A 26,969-nucleotide genomic window follows, 5' to 3' on the forward strand; every position below is an offset into this window, starting at 1 on the left:
AAACTGACAGATTTTAAAAATGCATAGCATTGGTACTGGCTTGTAGAAAGTAAAACTAAAACTAGAAATGAATCCTGCACAGAAAGTCAGCAGTCAGTAGGGAGTGGTTGGAATACCTGAGCTGAGATTCTTGAAGAGGTGTGTCCCAATCAATGCTCAGATTGTTGGAAGAGTTATTTTACTCTGATAGCACTGGAAGAGAGATAGTCATTTTTTTCCAGTGTTTAGGACCCAGAAAAAAGAAACATTTATGCACTAAACGATGAGTCAGAAAATGGTTTCACTTATATTTACAGATTCTACCAATTGAGCGTGGTGACTGTATGATAATAATGCAGCACTGACTTCAATTTAAGCTAGATCGAGCAGTAGGATCTAAGATACCTCACAAAAAGCACAGATCTTTATAGAAAGTATAAAAGGCTGAATGCCAGCTATCATTTAGTGGATATTTGGCATTCCTTCTACCCTGAAGAAAAGTTTTATGTAATTTGTTCCACCCTAAAGAAAAATGTTTTATGTATCACTTAGCAAACTAGTAGCCATGCAGTGGTACAGGCCTATTATTTCCATGCTTTGTACTTTTTCTGTACTTATTGTCCCCAAAAGTGACATCTGTTTTATGTGTGGCCATGTGCCAGCCATCATTAATATAACAATTAAGGTAGACTGTTTTTGAAGTAGAATTTTAAAATTCATTTACTCCTGAAAGTTAAGTCTGTGGAGGTGTTGCTCACCATAGAATGTGAATGCCACGCAACTGTCAGTGATGAGCAACACTACTGCAGATAAGCACTTTTAACTCATGATCAGTGGTGGGATAAATGGGATTCGAAGCAGTCAGAATGAGGAAATGAATATAAACCTGTAAAGCCAACCAAGGCAACTACAAGTTAAACATCTAGACACACACAGGTCTTCAGTGCACTATACCAGTATATAAGGAAAATAAAAATGTAACAAAAAAGCATTGTTCAAGCAAGAAAATAATCAGAATCAATATCATAGACTGTGCTGTGCATTCAGGGTGTGTTGGGTTGGGCATCCTGATTAATGGCTGACTAGCTACGGAAAAGGAGTTTGGAGTGATATGTTTAAGCAGTAAAGAGCTGTACAAAGGTGACCATGTTTGATCAAGGTGGAATTAGTAGCATCTTTGATAATTGTTTTCTCTACATTGCATAGACCCTTTCCCGGTGATATCTAATTCATTCCAGTTAGACTTAAAATGGTGTGCAAAAATACCTAGTGCAAGTCTCATATGCCTCTTTAATATTACCTGACAATGGGGACACTGTTTGATGTCTTCAACCCAAAAAGACCTGGAGCCAGATGATTTTCATCTCAGTGTTTACAAGTTAATAGGGACCAATTAACTACCACCCCCTTTACTATCAACTGACAATAAAGCCTGTGCTAGGGACTCCCACTGTTCTTTTTTTTTTTCCTAAGCAGTGAACAGTCTCTTATCTCTTGAATCTTACAAGCCCGATAGCTTTTATTAACAGAAATGTAATCGTTTTGAATAGAACTATTACAGCTAGGCTGTTGCCTTTCATTCCTCAGTTTCTGCAGCTCAGACAGATTCCAAAAAGCTATGTTTAGCACTGCTGACAATGTGCACCTTATCCTTGCTGTACTGTCTACTTTCCACAGATCTGTCCATAATGGAAGAAATTTTTAATAAACTTGATAAAGCCTTCAACCTCATGAATTAGACCTACTTCACAATTATTGCATTTTATTCCAGACTTAATTATTAATGTTATATGCTTATATGTGAGATAAAATGGTGAACAACTTACCACCCCAGTGAACTCACTTTTATGAAAGAAGACTATTTGTAGTTCCATGAAACTCATAACTAGGTAAACACAGGGCTCTACAATTATTCTGTACTACTACCACAACTCCCTTTGCTTCACAAAATTTTACTTTCCACAGATGATCGCGTTGCTGTCACTGCCAGGAGTGCTACACTATCTGTTTCCTCACTATTGGATATATTGAAGCAATTTGTGTATGTTTGTGTCTATAGGTAAATAAATTGTGCTGTGAGGGACAGAAGTCCTGAAAAGCTTGTTCTAACTCAAGTTCACAAGGGTTAAATTAAGGGGACTGTCTGAAACAAATGCAGAACACACGATCTTTGCTCTGGCATAACTAAAAATGTTGACATTATGTGCCTGAAGTATTCAAGAAAATCTGTTTGTATCTTGATAAAGCCAGAAAAGAGAATACTAGAATTCTTCCAGATAGAGAAATGCAGGATATATAATACTTTGGTTGTTTAAAACAATTACACAGATATATTCCATATGTGTAAGAGAAGACAATTACACAGATATATTCTATATGTGTAAGAGAAGACAATCACACAGATATATTCTATATGTGTAAGAGAAGACAATCACACAGATATATTCTATATGTGTAAGAGAAGACAATTACACAGATATATTCTATATGTGTAAGAGAAGACAATCACACAGATATATTCTATATGTGTAAGAGAAGACAATCACACAGATATATTCTATATGTGTAAGAGAAGACAATTACACAGATATATTCCATATGTGTAAGAGAAGACAATTACACAGATATATTCCATATGTGTAAGAGAAGACAATTACACAGATATATTCTATATGTGTAAGAGAAGACAATTACACAGATATATTCTATATGTGTAAGAGAAGACAATTACACAGATATATTCTATATATGTGTAAGAGAAGACAATTACACAGATATATTCTATATGTGTAAGAGAAGACAATTACACAGATATATTCTATATGTGTAAGAGAAGACAATTACACAGATATATTCTATATGTGTAAGAGAAGACAATTACACAGATATATTCTATATGTGTAAGAGAAGACATCACAGATATATTCTATATGTGTAAGAGAAGACAATTACACAGATATATTCTATATGTGTAAGAGAAGACAATTACACAGATATATTCTATATGTGTAAGAGAAGACAATTACACAGATATATTCTATATGTGTAAGAGAAGACAATTACACAGGTATATTCTATATGTGTAAAAGACAATTACACAGGTATATTCTATATGTGTAAGAGAAGACAATTACACAGATATATTCTATATGTGTAAGAGAAGACAATTACACAGATATATTCTATATGTGTAAGAGAAGACAATTACACAGATATATTCTATATGTGTAAGAGAAGACAATTACACAGGTATATTCTATATGTGTAAGAGAAGACAATTACACAGGTATATTCTATATGTGTAAGAGAAGACAATTACACAGATATATTCTATATGTGTAAGAGAAGACAATTACAGATATATTCTATATGTGTAAGAGAAGACAATTACACAGATATATTCTATATGTGTAAGAGAAGACAATTACACAGATATATTCTATATGTGTAAGAGAAGACAATTACACAGGTATATTCTATATGTGTAAGAGAAGACAATTACACAGGTATATTCTATATGTGTAAGAGAAGACAATTACACAGATATATTCTATATGTGTAAGAGAAGGCAATTACACAGATATATTCTATATGTGTAAGAGAAGACAATTACACAGATATATTCTATATGTGTAAGAGAAGACAATTACACAGGTATATTCTATATGTGTAAGAAAAGACAATTACACAGGTATATTCTATATGTGTAAGAGAAGACAATTACACAGATATATTCTATATGTGTAAGAGAAGGCAATTACACAGATATATTCTATATGTGTAAGAGAAGACAATTACACAGATATATTCTATATGTGTAAGAGAAGACAATTACACAGGTATATTCTATATGTGTAAGAAAAGACAATTACACAGATATATTCTATATGTGTAAGAGAAGACAATTACACAGATATATTCTATATGTGTAAGAGAAGACAATTACACAGGTATATTCTATATGTGTAAGAGAAGACAATTACACAGGTATATTCTATATGTGTAAGAGAAGACAATTACACAGATATATTCTATATGTGTAAGAGAAGGCAATTACACAGATATATTCTATATGTGTAAGAGAAGACAATTACACAGATATATTCTATATGTGTAAGAGAAGACAATTACACAGGTATATTCTATATGTGTAAGAAAAGACAATTACACAGGTATATTCTATATGTGTAAGAGAAGACAATTACACAGATATATTCTATATGTGTAAGAGAAGACAATTACACAGGTATATTCTATATGTGTAAGAGAAGGCAATTACACAGATATATTCTATATGTGTAAGAGAAGACAATTACACAGGTATATTCTATATGTGTAAGAGAAGGCAATTACACAGGTATATTCTATATGTGTAAGAGAAGCCATTCTCCATAGGAGAGGAAAAGATGATGCAATTCAAGCAAGGAAATCTTGTATGAAAATATTGTGTAGAGGCTGAAACTCAGCATCATCCCAAGGATCAGAAATTGCTATACTGAAAGATTTAATGATTCCTGTTTTGTTCCTCTTTATGAATGAAATTGATCTCTACATTTAAAATTAATTTACAAAAAGTCTGTAAATAATACATTTGCTTTGGAACTTCCCAATTCTTATTACATGTGTAGAGAGTTGTTCCTTAGACGTCTGAAGTACATCAGAGATGATGTCCCAAGACAGGGCTGCAGCCTTGGCTCACAGGTAGAGAATGCAGACATTTTAGCACACACTGTGGTGTCTGGGTATATCAAATCATTTGATGTTACAGAAGAAAAGACATTCTTAAGACTGTGGTACCTGACTTGCAATAAGCATAAGTGATCAGGCTTGAAATTATAAAGGCAAGCAAGAAGAGGCTGAGGCCAGGGCCTAGCTGACAACTCAACATTTAAACCATTTATTTTGTGGGGTGGGGTATTCTTCTAGTTATCCAACCCACAACAAATATTTGTCAGTCTGCTACTGTGAACCAAAGCATAATATTGGCAGTTACTATAGAAAATAGTGCCAACTAAAAGCTTCATAGGATCATATATTTGATAATTAAGCTTACAGTCTCCTGGCCTTCCTGAAATTTTATTACTCTAACCTCAAGTTGACATTATGGATACATGCATCTCTCTGTTTCTCCCTATGTGTATGTGTGTGCGTACATATATGTGTGTGTGTGTGTGTGTGTGTGTGTGTGTGTGTGTGTGTGTGTGTGTGTGTGTGTGTGTGTGTGTGTGTGTGTGTGTGTGTGTGTGTGTGTGTGTGTGTGTGTGTGTGTGTGTGTGTGTGTGCATGTGCGTAATTTTTGCAAAGATGTTAGTGGTGAGGGAGTAGCTTTTTCCTTAATCTTGAAAGATGTTGCATAATGCATCTGTATTTTTTGCTATTATAGATATGCATTTTTAATATTAGGCATTGGGATCTCCATACCCGTGTTTGTTTCACTAGCAGTCTATCCAGGCATAGACTTGTAGAAAGAACTAGAAGATGTTGCATTCCTGAAGCTTTTCTAAGTAGTTCAAGCTTCCATCTCTATGAATTTAATAACTGGGAATCATGCATTTATTAATGGATCAGATCAATGTGGCGTAATATGATGCAGTGGTTTTCCTCATGTAACTAGGCTTGCCCTCTTGAATGATAAGGGCTACAGTATGTGATATTCCGACTTTGTTAGATACACACTGATCAATGTTTAAATTGTTGTCTACATTATTCCTAGTGCAGTAATGATAGTTTTATTTTTATGATTTCACCATTGATTTTATAATCACAATTTAAGTATTTTTTGTTATACCTTATAATGCCATTACTGTAATCAGAGGTGAGATCATTTTTGCATCACCAGTTGTGTATTTTGGAGTCTGTCTTGAAGAATTTATAAATAATTTATTTAGGAAATTATGGTACCTAGTTTCAGTAATCAGCTTTTTTGGTTATCCGTAGACAATTTTTCAGTTTTGTAACTGATAGAAACACAAAAATGAAGTGGCCCAAATACACCACTATTAGTCTAATCAGGAATAAACAAGTAACCCCACCATGACTTGTGCTCTGTTGCTTACAGTGTTTTACCATTGCATTACATATGGATTATCATTCAGAAGCCAAGATCTTCCCTTGAGAAATCCAAAGATTTCCATATCTAATAGAAGTGGGTCCCCTGTGTTATTCTATTATTATACATTTTGCCATGATTTTACGCAGGATAATTGTCAGGCTGAAGATCTAAAATCTTTAGGGAATGATGTTACCTTTCCCCTACCACTGTACCCTGTTGCTGTGGGTCAAGGATATGTCTGCATGCTAAGATTTTGTTTAAATGCATGAATTGGGGTCAAGTTAGTTTTTTGCATTCTATTTAGGAAACCACTATGTATGTTTTCTGGTACATGGAACTTAAGTTTTTAATTTTACTCATGGCGGCAGTTATCATAGGATCATAGGGATTACTATGCAATCGACCTGGAGGTCATTTTAAGCCTAGCCATTTCATCCCAATATAATACCATAGAAATGCTAGTCAATACTTAAGATTACATATAGTGATAACTGCCATGTCCAGGAGGGTTGTGGGCTCTGTCCCTGGTAAGAATTCACAGTGCCCCATCCACTTGTCCAGGTTCCCCTAGGACAGTGTCATAGAGCTCCTCTGTTTCACATGAATTGGTAGCCTGTTCCAAAGATGCAGCAGTCACTCAGCATGTCCTAGTTAAGTCACAGGTCATACTTAGGTCCCTGGAATGGGTAGCCCTAGTCCCATTTGAGTTATAGATATGCAGCAAGTTCATTAGGTTTGGGTCTTGGATTGCTCTTTAGGCCAGGCATAAGTCTTCCATAAGAAGGCTATATGATACGGAGTATAGTGAAAGGGACTTTAGTCGGTCTGTGTAAGGCACATGCTGGAGCCCCTTGATCTTCTTTGTGAGAAACCTCTGAGGTCTCTCTAATTGCTGCAGGTGCTTAGCACAGTAAATGCCAAATGGGGTGTTATACTCAATTATGAGCCGGATATGTGCCAAGTATAGGGGGGGTTATAACTTCTTTTGCTCTCGAGGTGATGCCTTTACTAATCAAGTGTGTTACTTAGAAAGCTTCTTTACTACAGTAAACACATGGTGGTCAAAGATAAGGTCGCAGTCAACTTGCGATCCCAGGTCCCTTACCACTTCATGGGTACTTAGGGTATTGTTGTTGATTTGTTAGTGTGAGGGGACATTGTTTGTGCATTCAGTTTGAGACTGTGCCTAATACACCAGTCGTTGGTCTGAGTGAGACCCTCCTGGAGTATACTGACATCATTTGGGGATTCAGTGATTGCATCTAGTTTGCAGTCATCTGCAAACTTGGTCAGCCACAACCCCTTAGTTTTGACCTGAACTTCTGAGAAGTATATACCAAATAGTAGTTGCAGTTATATAAGGAGTGTCTACCCTTGTTTCTGTATCAATCTGGAGTATGTATATGTTTATTGTGAAGCCTGCATATATTTTTTTTTTTTGGCACTGTACCTGTTGACTACCTGGCTGATCACTGTGACTTTTCATTCATTCCCTGCTGAATGAGAGCTATCTGTGGTATAGCTGTCATCAGTGCAGTCATCCAGATATCTTGCGCTCTGATGACCTCTGTATGCCACAAAAGTGCCTGAGGTGTATAAAATGTGACATAACCCTTCAGGCCAGCAGACAGCTTCTGCTAGATTTTTGGTCTCCACCAGATATTTAAAAGGCTGAAACATGTATGTCTACAGCTAGTGGGGTCCAGCTTTGTTGGCTTGAATGTATCCCATAAAGACTTAAAAAATTAAAAGTAAAAAGTCATGAGCATTCAGAAATCAAATTGTTGAAACACTCTTATGTCCTTGAGGGAGCATTTTCATATATGCAATGATCCTTCACTACAGAAGGTTTAAGGTTTTACACAGTGAAGATGCTAGCTTGTCTAGGTATTTCTTGTACTTTTTATTGAATTGTTTGCCTGTGTGACCTTTTCACCCTTTGGTTTACTAGATATTCATTAGTGGAGATATGCCTTGTGAAGCTCCCCAATGAACACCCCCCCCCCAGCACTTCCACCCTGGAGAGACCAACAGTTTATGCCTCTTCATTTCTTTTCCATGCCAGCTAGCTCCATCCTTGCCCTGCCTAGGTGAACACTTGTCAGAGGAGCATAGCTGGCCTTAGGCATAGGCCAACTAGGTGGCTGCCTAGGGCACCACTGTAGCAGGGGCTCTTTTCCAGTAATCTAGATGGTGTAGGTAGAACAGGATGGGGGCACAGGGTTGTGTTGAGGGGAGGGGGTGCTGTGGAGACCTTTTGCCTAGGGCACCAGTTAACCAAAGACCAGCCCTGCAGAGGATCATAGCAAGGGTCCCATCCTTCCATGCTGCAGACAAAGCAATTATGCATAAAATTTGTTTGCTATATCCTGTGGCTTGGTGATCATTCACTGTATTTTCCCTTTCAATTTTATACATTCACTCACTCAGAAATCTTATGGATGTATGCAGGCAATTTAGAAGATCATCATTTCATCAAATGGTAGGTGTTTGGGACACAAGAAGAAACTATAAGACCTGGTAGAAATCCATTTGATACGTGGAGAAAATACATAGTCTAAATCACATGCATCCCAGCTAGGAAATGCAGAACCAGGTACTATGAGACAACAATTCTGACTGTTGTACTACTGTACCATCTTTCTATGTGCCATGTGTTGTTTGTTTTTTGGGGGTTTTTTTGTTTTTTTTGACATTATCTTATTTATTATGTATTGTTTGCCTTTGGCCTTGGCATGGATAAAAAGAGTCCCTATACTAGCTGACATAAATAAAGAAGAGCTCCACATCAATCATTTAGATATTAAAAAAGGCTCTTCATGAAAAGAAAAGTATTTTAAAGTCTTAATTAAAAATAATCTTAGTCAACAAAGTTAGTATTCCAGCCCATGTGGCATATCTACATGAATGTTTGGAATGCACTGTTGCATTGCATTGCATTACATTGCTTAGTTGTGACTGCAGAGGAAAAACAAGCTGTATGTGTAGATTGCCCTATTTGAGGTGGTCGTATTTTGCTGTTGCCTATAATATACATCTTCTTTTAGCACTTCACTTATCACAGGCCTTCATACAGGACTTAGCAAACTAACAGCTTACTACCCATCAGGTAACATGTTCCATTTATTTATTGATCTTTCCATAAGTAGCTTGAATTTTGTACTGCTGTTCTGGAGGATATGTTGCCTTCTCTCTTATAAGTCATTCCTCTTAAGCCATAAGTGTCTTTCTGTCTTAATTCTCCTTGGGTAAGATACATTTAGCCCTAATCTCTCCTTTTACTTATTATTATCTCTCTTTATTACCGTGGTAGTTTTTCTATGTTCTGTTCTCTAGATTGATATTCTGATCCACATGAGAGCACCAGGAGAATTTAACAAGATCATAATAATTTACTAGGCTATTGATCCAGAGGTCATTTCAAGCCTAGCCATTTCATCCCAATCTAATACCATAGAAACTCTAGTCGATACCCAGGATAATAGAAATAGGAAAGTTGAGCAACAAATACTCAGTGGCAATAGTGTGCTCTTATTGCTGTCATAAATAGAGCTATGTTGAGAGCAATGCAGGACAAGAAATGGCTTAATCAGCAGTGAGGGCATAAGGGGGTGGCAAGAGTTTTACTGGGTTGTGCCTAATACAAGTTTTCATTCAGTAAAATACAAAAAAGTGTTAATTTAAAAAAATTCTAATCATTTTGAGGCAAACAGTATAGGTTCTAATGATTATAAATTGTTGTATAGCAACACAGATGACACATACTCAGTTTTGCTTATTTTTAGGCTTTGTTTATCCAAATATCTTTTACACCAAACATAAACTAGTTGTGATACATATTTTGCTCAATATATACGACACCCATCCCATTAGAAGTTCATTATAATATCAATCCCTAATTAATGAGCCCTCATTAAAAAAGTGCTTCTTGAAATGAAAAGGAATTTTCACACTTTAAAACATAGAAACAGGTCAAGTTGAAGTTTGTTAACAGTAAGTATCCTATGAACTGTAAAAAATGAAGTTCAGAGAAAGCATTTTATAACACCTGAAAAATAAATAATATAATTGTTAACATATGCTACTATCTAAAACAAAATCAGTTGATAAAATGAATTATTCCAAAACTGAAGTAGAAGAATCTGGCCATATATCAGCTATCAATGTACTTTGACAAATGAAAGTGCAAATAATTAACCAGAACACCAGTGAAAAGGAGTTCATACTGTAGAGCTCATACTGGAGTTGATCTTGTTTACTCACTTGTAAGATAATCTTAGCCACAAATCTCCAGATGGAGTCCAGTTTCTTCATCTGTAAAAATGTCAATGAATCTGTCACTCCTAAGTTTATCCTTTAAGTAACAAAGGTCAAAATACTCCCAGGTGATGAGATAATATCCAAAAATACAAAATGATAGCAATATAATGGCAGTGTGAAGGCCATAGACAATAGATGCTATAGTGTATCTCTTATATCACTCCAACTGCATGAACAGGCAGTACAGTTTGTAAACATCCAAAAAAGAAAACATGCTGTTTTATATATAAGTTCATAAGTCTGAAACAGTGCTCAAGTCTATTTGTCATCAAGAAACACCGATTCCCAAATATCAGGATCAAATACCTTTTATTAAGTCACATCATCATCATTATACATTACCAGAAACCATTTGATAAGTAGCATAGCTTGTTGAGCAGAATACATTTAAATTACTCTGAAGTAAACACTGCATCGGCATTGCCGTATCTATCACAAAACACAACATGGTCCCAAATCAGATAAACCCTTCTGAATATCCATTTAAATCCTACAACAAATCCAGACTTCAGCAAACAGAATGAACAATAACTTGAACAGCATAAAGAAAATAAAACAGTGTTATGTACCCTGACAGCCAGCTGCTGCCACTTGGACACCGGTAGCTAAAACGACTTCCCTGTTTTACACATTCTCTCGAATGGGGCTCTAGACATTTGCAGTGTAACTTCCAATGGGAGGAGCCTACTGTTTTTGAACAAATTTAATTATGTCCTCACATTTCCAACAAATGTTCATATATTTAGAACCATAGATATTTCTGAAAAGTATAAATTCCAGACTCTTTGGCACAAACTATATTTATACTGGTAAGCAGTTCTGTGTGTGCAACTTTGTTGCTGAGATATATATATATATATATATATATATATATATATATATATATATTTTTTTTTTTTTTTTTTTTAATTTGTTCATTGCATAATTTGGTTGGATAGTCCTAGTTTCACTGGCATCATAGGGTCCAAGGCTCCAAGTTAAAGACAAAAATTAAACTACAAAATATGACTTATATATATATATATAAGATACTAGTGGCTCCAATGCCATTGTGTAGAGATAAAGCCAGTGCTGTAACTCAAGGGAACCAAGTTTGATTAGTAACTTGTGAACATGATGGCACCAACAATGGAGGATGGATGGATGCATCACACAGAGAAGGGAGCAGAAGGACATTGAGTTTGACTACAACAATCCCTTGGAGGAGGGGTAACACTGCAAAGAGTATCCTGCACTTTTGGCATACCACGCCTCAACTTTGGGGTAGCCATCAATAACAAGTGTATGTCAGCATGTAGCAACAAGAAGGAAGGTATGCTGGGAACCAACAGTGATGGATATTCCTCTCCCCATGCAGGAGCAGTTGGGTCTAGGACTACAGAAAGTACCCTTAGTTGACAGGATATCTGTGAAGGTACAGTCAGAATGGTTGCCTGCATTGTGACTCCCCTCTGTGACTAACACCTCATATGGTGCTGAGGTAAAATCCCTTGTATGGATGGATGAATGCATGTGCTGAGCCTGACTGGGGAAGGTTTGATGGTTGCCATGCAGAAGGGCTTAATTACCTAAAAAAGAAAAAGATAATATTGATGAAATAATAGGTAAAGTAATAACTGGGTAAAACACATCACTAGGAAAAATATTATGGAAGTAATCACACCTAAACTGATGTGAAAACAATATAGTATATTCTGTCAGTATGCCTCTTTTACATATTTGTTGTGTGTGCATCTGTATTTTCTGTTTGTCTTACTATAAAAGACAAACCCTGGGATTTATAAATGTATTAGTATGAGTTTGTGTATTACAAAATAGGGTGGGAGGTTAGCATAATGTTTAAGGTGTCTACCTTACAGACACAAGGTGCAGGGTTTGATTCTCACATGGGGTAATTGGTTAGGCTTAAAATGGCCCACAAAGGTAGTTTGCCTAGTCCTAATCTATTAACCTACTATAATGTGGCTAAGTATTCATTTAAACCATATGATAGTGCAGTAACATGTAGTTGAGGTGCATCTCTAGTCCCAGTACATAAACCACCAATACTTAAAAAAAACTCCAGATTCCATTGTGTGGTGCTTCACCCATGCTAATGCCTTAATGAATCCCAGGGAATGATCAGTAGGAATGTTACTCAGCATAAGAAAGTATGCACTTGGATACATAAAAATAATACATCCAAATATTATGATACATTTGAAGTTAGGACAACAGACTGTCGTTCACCAAACATTGAATGGCCATATGTTATTTATGTACAGCACTTCAGTTTGTAGCAGGACACAAAATGATAATGTAGCTGCTTTGTACTTGATAAACACAAAAGGAGAATGTGCCAAAACACAAAACCTGAAGCACGTTAAAGGAAATTGTGTATTAAAGTGAGCTTCCTTTGGGCTTTATTGTGTGGCCGTTTTCATTGTTTTTTACAGTTCTTTGGACTCTCTCTGCCATTTTCTTTTAATGTGTTTCAGGTTTTGTCATATTCTCCTTTTGTGTTTATTAGTTCTACAATGGAGGTGTCTGAAAACTCAACAGGCAGCCCTATGGAGGGCACCAGTGTTTCTGAAAATTTTCATGAACGGCTAGCATGAGTCAAAGGTCAGCTCACTCAGCTCGTGGCATTGTTAACCCAGAAATCGAGCATTGGTGGAGGTGGTGAGTGTGCCTCTATGCTTTCTACACACTCTGGTACTGTTTTGGTGAATCTGGACATGCAAGGGTGCAATTCCTCAATACCAGGGAAATAGGAGGCGTGGTTCCAGGGGAAGGATAATGTAGCTATGTTTAATTTACACTCTCAGGACCCAGCAATGGAGGAGATGAGGCACTGAGACAATAGAGAAAACCGAGAATGCTCGCAGTGTTCTATGAGACTTATAAGTTCCAATTCTAGGAACAGAAAGAGCAAACAGGGCAGGCTCAACAAAGAAACAAATGGAGCCATTCACCAGGATATTAATAAGACTGTTGGCATGGTCGTTTTGAACGGTGAAGGAACCAAAATGTCTGAAATGGACTGGGGTAGTGGCAATAATGTTTTTAACTGGCTTCAAACTAATTGTAAATTTTCTATGTGTTTCAAAGCCATACAACTAATTCCTCTGACACTCACCTTTTTAACTTGAATGTTAATCACTTACATAATTTAATGCTTAAATACAAAGGTTTGGGATTGGATAACAGTTACTTACAGGAATGTGTGGGGAGAGGGATTGTGCCAAAGGGGCTTAAACTATACAAATACCCAAACAATGTTAGAGAGGGGAGTGAGTTCCACCTTGAACTTTTAAATATTTTCAATAATTGTGGACTAGAAATAGTGAAGGCTATAATAAAAGAGAAGGAAAGGGAAACAGGAAATTACTTACAGAAATTAAAGAAGTAAATAATTTGATCATTACTGACCTACCTTTTACTGTGGAAGATGAAAAGGTCAAATATTACAACATGAAAGACAAAATTGAGGACAAGTGCAAATTTATTTATTTAAGGAAATGCAAGAAATTGGACCATGACATTGCTGACTATAGGGACAAAACATGTTACCCTAAGCCCAAAAAGAATGTGTTTAGGAACTACCAGACTAATTTTTCTAATGTAGGTGATGGATTCTTTCCGGGTGATAAGGGCATAGGGGCGAGACATTATGAGGAGCAAAGGGATAATTTCAGCAACCATGAAGAAGGATATGACTTAGAAAACCCAGAAGAATTCCCTGAACTTATGAGATCAGAGAGGATTAGGAGACAGGGGTAAGTAAACTACTATTATAACAACATAGGGGGCTACCCAAATGGGAGGTGACTTTGAGCCCAGATAGGAGTGGGCCTCTGGTTTCACAATCCAACAAGGATAGAAATGGAATAGTTATTGAAGGGAATAGGTATATTTATCAGAACATTAGTATATGCAACTATAGTGCTGAAGAAATCACCACTACTCATTTTAAACTTTTTTGTAAGGGGTTAAAATTCTTGCCTACATCTTCCAGTAATATTTCACAGACCCTTATTGATTTAATGATGTTTGTGCATAAGAAAAACTTAGAGTTATTGTTTGATAATGAAACAGGGAATAATTCCAACATTTCCACCTAAGTTAGGAAGAAAAGTACTTACAACCCCCCCTCTCCACCCAAAATTAAAGAATTTCGAAATACAAGTGGAGGAAGAGATTAGATCAAGGCAGAATAAGGGGAGAAAATTCTTTAACCTTACGAAGGAAGAGAACCAGTTGCTGGCTTCATTGAAAGAAAACCATTACCTTAGAGTTATGAAGCTGGACAAGGGAGGGCGAGTGGTACTTATGGATAGCATCATATACTCTGCTAAAATGTTGGACATGTTGAATGACACAGATAGGTATGTTAGAGTTTTGAGGAACGAGATTAATGTTGCATATAGAAAAATTGACTTCATGTTAAAAGAAACACTTAATGAAGGTAATATTACTTTAGAAATATTCACTTATTTGACTGTTGATAAACCTAGGATACCATCTATCTTTGGGATCCCCAAAGTCCACAAAAACATAGAGGATCCACCCCTCAGACCTGTAGTAGCTGCTACAGGCTCCAAAACATATCCATTAGCTAAATATTTAGATGCAGAGTAAAACAAAGTTTGGACTGAGAGGGAAGGGATTCTCCAGGACTCATGGGACTTTTTGAGAAGCAGTAATCAGAGTTTATTTAAGGATGAGCTTATTTTTGTAAACCTAGATATTCATGATTTCTTCAACATGATACCCCATACCACAGGTGTGGAATGGTTTGAGAAAGCCTTAAGGCACAAAAATATACATCATGAGAAGGTTTGTCCTATTGATAGAGTTAATGGAATTGGTATTAAGGAATCATTTTCTGTTTTTCGAGGGGGAGTTTTACCAGCAGACTAGTGGGGTAGCAATGGGAGCAAGTTGTGCTCCCATGTATGCTAACTTAGTACTATCTACCTGGGAAGAGAACTTCATATTACAGTCTCACTACTCTAAGTTTTGGAATTATTACCGCAGGAATGTGGATGATATATGTATAGTTTGGGTAGGACCCAAAGAACACATGCATGAGTTTACTGATTACATTAACAACACCACTGAGTTTTTGAAATTTACCTTCACTATTTCTTGTGACAGATTAGTGTTTCTTGATGTATTATTAGAAAAAAATAGCAGAGGGAAGGAACTTCAAATCGAATGTTTATGGGAAAAGTACATTTTCTAATTCCTACCTTTTCTACATGAGTGTCCACCCATTTCCCAGAAGAGGGGAATTGTGAGGGGGGCAGGTTATAAGGAGCAATAGGATGACATCTGACGATGCTGATTATGAAGCTGAAAGGGCAAAATTGAAACAAATGTTTATTGAAAGAGAATACCCAATTGCCATTATTGAGTTAATCTTGGGGGAAATAAAAAAAGAAAGACACGATAAGTTTGCCCCGATATTAGGGAAACCTAGAACATGTGAGTAGGGGGAGAGGATTGGGACAGAACAAGTTAACACCAATTGGAGTAGTAACTTCATGCTTAACTTCAGCACTGAATCAACTAGAGTCAAGAAGGTGGTTTCCACTAATTGGAATAAATTTAGTAATTTTTCTGATATGAGAAGTATTTTCGTGGACTCCCTAAAATTTACCTACAGGAAGGGTGTTCCTCATCAAGGAATTACTTGAAACCAAAAAGAAAAGAAACACTAGAAAGAGAACAGGGACATTTAAATGTGGGAGCTGTTCACAATGTACTCACATCCTCCAAGGGGAATCATTATTTTTAACTAAAAGAGGGATAGACCTCAAAACCAATGTGTATTGTAATTGTGATTCCTTGGGTGATAAATGTTGCTTTATATGGTACCTGTAGGACTTTTTATGTTGGAAAAACCACCAGGAAGTTTAAAAGACGTATATATAAGCACACGAATGATACTAAAAACAAAGATGAAACTAATGCTCTGTATAGACATACTGCCACTTGCCCATCAGCCAAATTTGTTTTTTATGTAATAGAGAAGGTAGAAGTGGGCCCATGTGGGGGGCCTTGGGAGACCACAATTGAGTATCATGAATTGTTTTGGCAACTCAAACTAAAAGCCAACAAGAATTATGGATTAAATAATTTTATTTCTTTAGTCCCAGTTTTGAAACTCAGAGCATCTAAATTGTAATAACTATTTTGGCCACCAGATAGAGTATTTATTTTATTATTTTTTCATAGAACTGTATGATGTATACATATTTATTTCATATATTTATGAAGCTTTTTATACTTTTTAAGTATACTTTTCAAGTATATTTATTACTAAGTTTGTATTTAAGCAAATTAATGGAAGTGGACTTATTTATTGGGTTGTGTGATATTCATTTATTTTTAAAGGATCTTACTATTAAATTGTTATTAACTTTTATGTATTGTTCTTAATTGTATTAAAGAAATGATTGGATGAGTGTTCAGGGGAGGGATATATAAGGAAGGCTGGCTTACTTTGTATTTTCCTGTCTGAAGAAGTCTTTTGCTAGGACGAAAACGTATTGTCATTTGCAGCGTTAGTGTGTATTAAAGTGAGCTTCCTTCTGGCTTTATTGCGTGGTCATTTTCATTGTGTTTTACAGTTCTTTGGACTCTCTGCGCCATTTGCCTTTAACATGTTTCATGTTTTGTACTTAACTAATGTAAAGTGCAGGTTAATTTAAGTGAATCCAGATTTATTTTAGAAGAAATTATGCATGTAGTGCTTAGAAAATAAAGTACTTTCAACTACATGTCTGTATTTTCTTTTGAAAACTTTTCTTGGTGTGGATTTATTTGTAAATTTCCAAGCAACATTCGTGATATATCAAATGTGACAACAGCTAGTAGACAACATTAAAATGTGTTATATACTGTACAATAAATCCCATCCATGGGTTATTTTTGTTTTCTTTTCTGAAATAAAGGAAAAGAAATATGTAATGATATAGTTCATTTTCATTATATCCATGTCAGTTGCATTATTTTCTTAATTCATATATAACATAATCATAAAATTGTAGGATGCCGATTGGTAATTACTGCAAAACTATGTCCTAATAAAAAATGTAGGTATTATGTAGTTTAATTAAATACAAAATATTCCAGTTTAGTTACAGGGTATGTAGATGTGTGCATGTGTCAAGGGGTGTCACAGTTTTCTACTGAAGTATGGTATAGTGCATTTTTAATCTTGGCCATTTTGTAGGAAGTAGTGCCATAATACCTGCAACTGAAGCACTCATGTTTAAAAATTATTGAGAGAAATAATTTCAGTACAGAATTCAAGGTTTAATTAATTGCTGAATTACTTGTCGTGCATTGTGGGTAAACTGGAATCTGTTATTTATCGTGATTGATCTTGGTGGAGTTACTGATTCAAATAAATTAGTTAGAAATTCTCTGCAGTAACTCACAAAACTGGTCAGTGCTCTAATTTGTTTGGTTGTCAATGGAGTACTTATATGGACCTAATCTGGAAGTCTGAATGAAAGGCCAAAAAAAAGCAAAGGGAGGGATTTTGAATCTAATAAGGAAATATGTGGGTGTTCAACAGAAAAGGCGAGACTGCAAGAGAAATAACTTTCCTCAATGTTCTTATAGAAAGAGAACTTTCCATAGGACTGCCCTGCATATGTCTGGTCCTTTCAATGATGCAAAGATCAAAAGTGAAAAAAAAAATTAAATAAGTTCATAGGTATACACTAGGCTAATGACCACCAGAGATTTTATAAGCCTAGCTATGTAAACCAACCCGTGTGTTTCTATATATCATGGGTGCTTATTAAGAGGGGGTAGGTTAGAAAGTTTTTAAAGATTATGTGGGGGGAGGTATGTTAGTTTGGGCATACTGTCTGCATCTGTGTATCAGAGACATGGGGGCCAGACCCAGGGTGAATTTCTGATTTCCCATCCATTGGCCAAGGTTACACTTAAATAGGTTTAGGGATGGACTCTAAATCATATGGATGGGGAGCATGTTCCAGAGCATCGGGATCCTCTGAGATATATACCTGTCTTACCAACATGTGCTATTCATGTTGCAAGCAAAATTTAAATGCTTGGATCTAGTAGTTCTGATGCTGTTCATTTTGCAGATTTGCAAAAGGTCCATCAGAGCTGGATCTGAGGATACCTTGCATGCCAGGCATAGATCCCCTCTCATTAACCTGTAGGAGACTGAGAACAGAGATAGGGCTTTAACACAATCCATATAGGAAAATGCATTTATACCCTGGATTCTCCTGGTAAGGAACCTATGTGGGCATTTCAACTGTTGCATATGTATGGTCAGATACATGCCAAAGGGGGCATTATACTCAACGATGGATCTTTTAAGGGCTGAATAAAGTGGCACTATGACATCCTTGGACCTGCATGCCATACCCGTACTTATAAGTTGGGTAACATAGAATGATTTTCTTACTGCCTTGGCCACATGTTGTTAAAGGCCAGATTGTTGTCTACATATGTTCCCAGATCTCTGACAATTGGGTCAACTCTTATGGGTGTATTATCGATGGAGTAGTTAGCCTGCATACAGCAGCTTGGCTATTTTCCCAAAAGGCACTATAATGCATCTCTTGGCACTGATTTTTAATACTTGACTTTGGTTTGAACCATTTGTTTGTCTTAGATGTCTTGAAAGATGTTTCTGTAATGGGGGAATCAATATTACCTTCTATTTTGCAGTCATCTGTGGACTTCGTCAGCGAAAGGCCCTTTATCTTAGCTTTTACCTCTGAGAAGTAGATGACAAATATGAGAGATCCCATCACATAGCCTTGAGGTACCCCACGGGTGACTGGACTCATTGTGATGGTGGTCTCGCCAATCCTAACTTCTTGGCCACTGTCTGTGAACCAGCTGGGAATCCATTGAGTTATGTAGGGATTTATGCCCAGTTCAGTGAGTCTGTCAACTATATCGAGTTGGCTATTGTATGGAACACCTCAGCCAGGTCCAGGTAGGTGATGTACACCATTTTTCTCTCATCCATTGCCTTGGTGACCAGGTTTAGTAGGCATGACCTTCTCTTAACAAAGCCAAACTGGGTTGGATCCGGTGTCTGTTACCTATACCTTTGTTGATCATTTCCATGGCATTTCATTCCATGGCTTTGCATATTAGACTAGTCAGACCAATGGGTCTGTAGTTACCGTGGTCAGTTATGGTCCTCCCTTGTGAAGTGGGATAAGTATTATAGTCCTCCATTCTCATGGTACAAAGCCTGTTTTGAGACTATAGTTATAAAGTGATTCAAGTTGTCCTAATAGGTTATTTTTCAAGCTATGTAGGAAGCATCTAGGATACTGTTAGGGCCCTTTGAGGCTGTGTTTTTGACTTTAATGAGCACTGTCAGGACCATTTCCCTGATGATAGTTTGGGGGTGCATGATAGTAGTTATTTCGTGGAGAGAGAGACAGGGGGAGTGGGGGGTAAAGTTTTGGCTGAATTTGTCCGTCAGCAGATTCACTCGGTGAAGATGGGACCACCAGTTCAGCACACTGCTGTGTCCTGCCTTTGACGTTATGGACATAGCTGTAAAGGCCTTGTGGTTGTCTTTAGCCTGTGAGGCTAACTTGACCTCATAATTGGTGTTATTGGACTTAATAAGTCCTGTTAAGTTTAATTAGAGAGGTCTTATAATTATGGGAGTTGCTCTACCTGATTTTAGCTATGACTTGTTTTCCTTTTATTAAATACCCTGTTACTGTTTGGATTCTACCAGTGCAGTTTGTTTTTAGAGTTTGTTTTGAGCTTACTTCTAGTACATACAGCAGCTTGTACAGGATGTCTGTGATCAATTCCACATAGGTTGCTGTGAACTCGAGTTTAGGGGAGGCATTGAATTGTGACAAACTATTGTTTAATAGGATGGAGTTTGCTTTTTAGTAGCTCCTAATTGTTGCAGGTTTTTCTGGGGTACTGAGTTGATTTTTATTTCAAAGGAGACATATTTGTGGTAAAAATCTCACCAGTGAGGATGTGACACTGAGGGGGTGTGCAGCACTTTCCCATATTGGTGAGTACCAGGTCCAGTACGTTTGAACCTCTGTTGGGTGTGCACATTATCTGGTCAAGTTTATTTCTATTAATAAAGTCCAAGAATCATTGTGCTTGTGTATATGAGGCAGTGTATGTTTCTCAGTCTAGAGGGGGTAGTTAAAGTCTTACTTGAATAGGGTGTTTGGTTTAATGGTGAGTATTTCCAGTAGGCCTAGGTATGAGCTATTGGATTCTTGGGACACAGAAGGTGACCTATAGTGTGCTACTATATGGTACAGGACTTTGTCTATGGTGATTTTCACATTGATAATCTCCAAGGCATCATCCCATTTAACCAACCAAGAGATATACTTGATGTTAATTTCGATAAGGACACCGCTACCTTTGGTTCCTGTCTGTGCAGCTGATGGTATAAATGTATGAAAAGCACTGAAGCCTTCCACAGCTGGAGTACCTGATGTAGATTTAAACCATGTCTTGGTAATGGCACAGATGTATATATTATCCCTAATCAGGAGAGCTTACAGAGTATGGAGTTTCTTGTATAGGCTCCTAGCACTGAAAAGTAACACCTTTAGGTTTCTTTGGATTTTATTTGCTATGTTGATAGGTTTGTCAATTTAGCATTGCCTAACAAAAGCTCTAAGGGTGTGAATAAAGTTTTAGTCAATATTCCAAAGCCTAGGAGGGACAGGCACAGCCAACCTTTCCAAAGCAATTTAGTTCATAGGTGTGCACTAGGCTAATGGCCCTGGAGCCTTTACAAGCCTATCACATAAGATTACCCTGGCATTGTGCCACCCGACCTTAGTTCCCAGTGCCTCTGTCGAGTAGAGCCACTGGAGTGATCTCTGGGGTGAATTTTCTTTTTCCCATCCACTCATCTAGATTTATCTTGAAGATGGTCAGTAAGGTGCTCTGATTGACATGTATGGGAAGTTTATTACATAGCATGGGCAGTCTCCGGGTTATGAACCTGTCCCTCCTGCATGTTCTGTTGATTGTGGTAATGAGGTTGAGGTCTCTAGAGCATGTGGTGTGGAGGGATTGGGATTTCTTTAGATGTAGCATTTCTAACAGAGCTGGGTCAGACATGGCTTTGTAAGTCAAGCAGAGATCGCCTCTAAGTAGGCGATATGAGACAGAGAATAGTTGGAGTTTTATGAGTCTGTCCATATAGAACAAGTGTTTAAGGCCTAGGATCCTCTTTGTGAGGTACATTTGTGGCCTCTCCAGTTGTTGTAGGTGTCTAGTGAGGTACATGCCAAATGGGGTGTTATACTCGATGATTGGCCTAATGAGGGAAGAGTAGAGGGAGAAAATTACCTCTTTCTTCCTGGATGCAAAACCCTTAGTAATGAGATGTGCCACATAGAAGGACTTTCTGACCACAGTGGCAACGTGGTGGTGAAAAGAGAGGTTGCTGTCAACCTGTGTTCCCAGATCTCATATAATGCCTTCTGTGTTCAGTGGACCACCATCAATGTGGTAATTCAAGGGAACTGGGTTTTTCCCAAAGGGGAGGAAGACACATTTTTTGGCATTGAGCTTAAGGCCATGGTTCTGACACCAGTCATTGGTCTCATTGAGGCCTTTCTATAGGATGTCAGCATCACTTGGGGAGTTAATAATTTCTCCCAACTTGCAATCATCTGTGAACTTTGTCAGAGTCCCTTCGTGTTGGCCTGGACTTCAGAGAAGTAGATACTAAACAGGAGAGGACCCAGGAACAAATCCTGTGGGACTCTACTCATGACTGGTTGGCAGTCTGACGTGGAGTCAGCTACTTTCACACTGTGGGTCCTGTCTGTGAACCAGCTTGCAACCCACCTAGTGATATAGGGGTTGATGCCTACCTTAGTAAGTTTTTCTATTATTCCTGAGTGGGGAATGGTATCAAAGGCCTTGGCCAGATCCAGGTAGGCTGTATGTACCACCTTACCTTCATCTACAGCTCTGGTGATTGACTCAAAGAAGTCAACCAAGTTGAGCAGACATGATCTACCCTTCACAAAACCAAACTGTGTAGGATCCAGAGTTTGGAGATACCCCTATATCCTTATGTATTAGGTCCATGATGATGCATTCCATAGCTTTGCATATCAGACTTGTCAGGCTAATGGGGCAATAGTTCCTGGGGTCTGTAGTCGCTCCTCCTTTGGTGGAGAGGGATGACTGTAGCAGTGCGCCATTTGGTAGGGACAAAGCCTGAGGTGAGGCTGTGATTGAGCAGGGCACACAGGTGAGGTGCCAGTTCACTCTGTAGTTTATGTAGAACACAGCCAGGGATACTGTCAGGTCCCATAGAAGCTGTATTCCTGGCCTTGGACAGTGCTGTTTTAACCTGTGCAGCAGTAATACTTGGTGTCTGGCAATCTACTGGTATTGTGATTGGTCCTTTGGGGGGGTAAAGTTAACACTGAATCTGTTCGCCAGTATATTTGCAATATCTGTTGGCTCGGTATAGGAGATACCATTGTGCAGTAGCTCAGAGCAATCTGAGTATTGCCATGGAGATTCTTTACATAACTATAGAAGGCCTTGTGGTTGTCTTTACTATCTGCTGCAATTCTGTTTTCATAGCTAGCTTTAGAGGATTTGATGAGATATCTCAACCTTTTGCTGAGGCTGATAAGGGAGTTTTTTCCAGTCTTGGGACTTTACCTTATTCTGCATCAGTTTCTTCCTTCTGTTGTAGAGTTTGTTTATGGCAATAGACCACCAGATTGGCTTCCTTTTTTTGAGGAGAGCATCTTAGCTCTATTGGGTATGACGAGATCCATGCATTTGTGTACGTGTTCATACAGTGCATTGGTGATATGGTGGTCATGCAACCACACCCTTTCATGCTGATAAATGTTTAATCATCCTGAAAAGACACCAGAAAATTTGCTGATTATTGAAGTCAATCATCTTTTTTTCATACTGTGGCATCATTCTTGGTAAATGTAAAATGTTGCTCAGTGCAAAGCATATACCTGCCTGAGACACATATTCAGACAGATAAATAATGTCTGTCTTCATATAGTCCAGGGAGGTATGTCTTGTGTCATTAACACCCACATGGACTATGATAGAATCATACTAGTACCTACGGTGTAGTGACTTGAGTGCATGCATATACTGTGATTTATTTTCTTTACACTGTGTTTTACTTGTATTCCTCTGTTAATTTCATATTTAAACTAGGAAAGAGACCATAGCTGTGTCTGTTGTGAGTCACAAAGACATTAGGTTTTCCCCCACACTCCAATCCTGGTGCTGTTGAGTTTTTTAAGCTCAACTGTCTTTTTAGTTTCCTGTCTCTTATGTTAATTTGACCACATATCTCCTTCTATTTCCTCTTTCATTGGCTATTGTGAGTAACTACAAAATTATAATTTTGTGAAATCACTCCCCTTCAGCTATTTAAATGTATTGGCCATCCCAGAATACAAAGTGCCCACCCCCTTCCAATCTATCTTGCTCTTCTAAAATTAGTGGTTGTCCACTTAGATAGCAAAACTTAAGTTACCCCTCTTTCATATCTTACTGCTTAATGCACGCTGTAGCTCTTGTATTAACCCATTTTTCCATCTTACCTTTAAAATCTGCAACATCTACTCCAAGACCAGCAGTTATTAGAGAGCCCACATTCTGCCTCTCAGTTGTCATCTTCAGATTAGTGCTTGTGTTTTGCTCCTGTTGAGAGTAGGAACATAGGGATATTAGTTACTGGAGACTGCTGATCACCAGAAAGCCTAATACCTCTTCACAGGTTTCAGCTTGGAATTTGTGCTTATATTTTGCTGAGTGAGTATATATAAATATATATTTGAGTGAGTGAAGCAGCAGAGTACATTGATTTCTAACTGTTTCTTATTGGGCAGTGAGTGTCTGTGTTTGACCTTCCTGATTGGTCTGGTTGCTATTCAAGGCATCCACCAGGAAAAGGCTACAGCAATACATCATCTGGGACTAGACTGTTGATCACTAACGAGCATGTGACCTGCTTCTCACCTTTGGATTGGTGCTACTATTTTGTTTCTGTTGAGAAAAGAAACAAAAGAGCATTGTATGCTGTGGTGGGACCACCACCAATAGTCATCAGGCAGTAACCATTCAGATGATTCCCCTCTTTCTATCATTCTTGACAAGTTAATTCTTTCTTTTTAGTAAGTACTCCTGCATTTGCTGCTGTCTAACCTAACTTCAGAATATCTACCTAAATACTTCTTTCATAAATCATTAGGGTCTACTTATTAGTTTCCTTCAAGGGTTTAGCAGTGTCCTGTATAGATGCAAACACCTTGAGCTGAACATTTTCCTATAAAAGTACCTTTGAAATTTTTACCAATACCTAGTTGCACACAGGACAACTAGTTTGCAGTGACAAACACTGCCCTCAGAGTTGCAAACCAAATACTCCTGACATTACTTTATATTTTCATTTCAACATCTAATCAATAAAAAAGGATGCTGCTATGGATATGAACTTTTCCACTATATCTATTGCCAGCTTGGTGGACATGGGCATCCTGAAGCCATGTAGAAATTGCCTTATGTTTACTGACAATCAGTTAATTCTCAAACAAACTGATATGGTATGTGAGACATATTTACACAATGTCACTGTAGGCAAAGCTCTAACACAAAGCACTCCTAATCTCAATGTGGTTATCAGTAATACACATGCTGCACTCATCGCACACAATTCAAAGCAGACACATAGACCCACATATGCTGACACACTTAAATGTAACCTTCCTAAATCCCAAAGACCTCCTAGATGAAGTACACATAACAAATGCCTTCTGCAGCTCAGAAAGTACTTTTTCAAAACAACACCCACATAAACACATACAGACACATTTCATGAAGCCTATACATCTAAGCCCATAAGGCAAGTCATCACAAAATCCAACATTCTGGTCATTGGAGACTCTATTGTGAGACACACTGATGTCTGTCTCACCAGGCTGAGTAAGGAGAAAGTCGCGGTCAGTTGCTTATCAGGGGCTAGGATCTACCACATTACACACACACTCAGGTCACTGGAACACAAGAACACAACTCAGTCATAGTCCATGTGGGTGTTAAATGACCTGATGTACCTCCCTAGATTATATAAAGAGAGACATCAATGAGCTCTTGACATATGTATCCCAGGCTTGTATGAGCCTAGCAATGAGCAGCATTTTACCTTCTCCAAGGATGATGCCATAATACAAACAAAAGATGACTAGCTTTACTAATTGGTTTAGTTTCTTGTGTCATTCTAAGGGGGTACAATATTTGTCAGCATGGAAGGAAATGGTCAACAGACCATGCTGTTTCCAGGGATGGTCTACTCCTCTCTCCTCCAAGCTTTTGGATATTGCCTAAAACATTGTCCTTCCCATAGTGCTGTTTAGGCAATGCCAAACCAAAAGTACTTTCAACAAAGCAAATCAAATCCAAGAGAATCTGAAGGTGTTACTGCTCAATGCTAAGAGTCTAAACAAAAAACTCCACTCCCTATAATGCCTCCTCACACTAGAGAATGCTGACATTTGTGCAGCCACTGAGACATGGTTTAAATCCACAGAGAGCACACTGGCAGTGCAAGGCCGTAATGCTGTTGACACATTTAGACCAGCTACTACATAGACAGGGACAAAAGGTGGTGGTATCTCAATTTACATCAAAAATAAATATACCACAAGGCTGATCAAACAGGACAATGCACTTGAGCTTTTCCACATTAAAATCACCAACAGGCAAAATCCCATACTACTTTCTTGAAAGCTAAAGGTCCCCATCTATGACCCAGGAAATCATAACATGTATTTAAACGTCTTGAACATATAGATATTCCACAAACTGTTTAAACATGATAAATAGTCAAAGCACACTCAGGACCATAGAAGGATTCTATAAATTCTGTTATAATAAACTTTAATAGCACAAAAACAATAAATAAGAAGATAAGCACTTTTGTCTTCAAATGAAAACTTCATCAGATAATACATTTAAAAAAACAGCTCAGTTTAAACTAATCAACAAAGCAGAAAAGATTACATGATGACTGAGCCATCTATGATGTATGCTGCCATTTAAAGTGCCAATTGTATTCGCTATACATAAAAAATATTCGCTATACATAGAAAAAACTTATTTTATGTGAAAATCACAGTTTAAAAATTATTCAAAACTTATAAATAATTAAAATATTCAAAATGACAAAATAATTCAAATAACTGAAATAATTAATAAATCATCATTCAGGTGACTTTAGTTTTAGCAAACAAGCAATTTAAATTTAGTCATTCAACCCCAGCCATTTTGTTGCATCCAGTCACAGTTGCCACTGTAATTCAGTTTTATCCAGTTTCAAAGACCATGGGCCACTTCTTAAGCATGGTTCAAATTTTTTCTATAATAAAGAATTTAAAATTATGTTTAGGATACTTGGGAATATGTTTAGGTAGGGCATTTGTTACCTTCTTTATTTTGATGTTATAGATATGTTCATATACCCTATACTGAAATCTTCTTTTGGTTTTGCCTTTGTAAAAACCTTTAAAAAAAAAACATTTATCACAATAGACCACTTTTGGTGTATTACAAGTAACCA

General features: G+C 37.3%; 1 protein-coding gene across 3 annotated transcripts in view; it reads left to right on the forward strand.

Moving 5' to 3' along the window:
* The window catches only part of OXR1 (oxidation resistance 1), a 4,227,902-nt gene that overhangs the window by 1,021,462 nt on the left and 3,179,471 nt on the right, over positions 1–26,969 (forward strand). The gene's annotated exons all lie outside the window — the stretch shown is intronic.

Source organism: Protopterus annectens, chromosome 3.part0 (assembly GCF_019279795.1).
Source record: "Protopterus annectens isolate FY-2018-M chromosome 3.part0, PAN1.0, whole genome shotgun sequence".
Classification (NCBI taxonomy): domain Eukaryota; kingdom Metazoa; phylum Chordata; order Ceratodontiformes; family Protopteridae; genus Protopterus; species Protopterus annectens.